The sequence below is a fragment of the Myotis davidii genome, unplaced genomic scaffold (genome assembly GCF_000327345.1).
Source record: "Myotis davidii unplaced genomic scaffold, ASM32734v1 scaffold462, whole genome shotgun sequence".
NCBI classification, from domain to species: domain Eukaryota; kingdom Metazoa; phylum Chordata; class Mammalia; order Chiroptera; family Vespertilionidae; genus Myotis; species Myotis davidii.
Genome location: NW_006293237.1, coordinates 152,447 through 152,913, shown reverse-complemented (window position 1 = coordinate 152,913; position 467 = coordinate 152,447).

The window sequence follows — 467 nt, the reverse complement described above, 5'->3', positions numbered from 1 at the left end:
GATTGGATTGGCAATCAGGCTTGATTGGCAATCAGTCCAGAATGGCAGGTTCTAGGAGAGAAGACTCCAAGAATTTCTTTTTTAAAGTCTGAGTGTATGTGAATTCAACATATTAAATGGTGTGAGTTTGAAGAAAATTTAATATGATGGCAATCAGTATAAGAAAATAAAGAGGACAATTAGAAACAGCAGAGGAAAAAGAACTGGACAAGAAAGTTATAATCAAAGTAAAAAGCAAAGTAAAATATATCATAATTTTACAAACTGATGATGTGTAAAAGATAATCCATTGGACCTTAATGCTAAGAAAAATCTCTTTTCAAATTAGACTTGTAAAAAGAAAATGTAATCCCAACACACCTCTTCTTGATCTGGCATTACAAAATATTTACATGAACATCATAATGTTAATTTTTGTCTTTGGTTTTCAACTTTTAGAGTCAACCTATGCACAAAACATAGAGGGA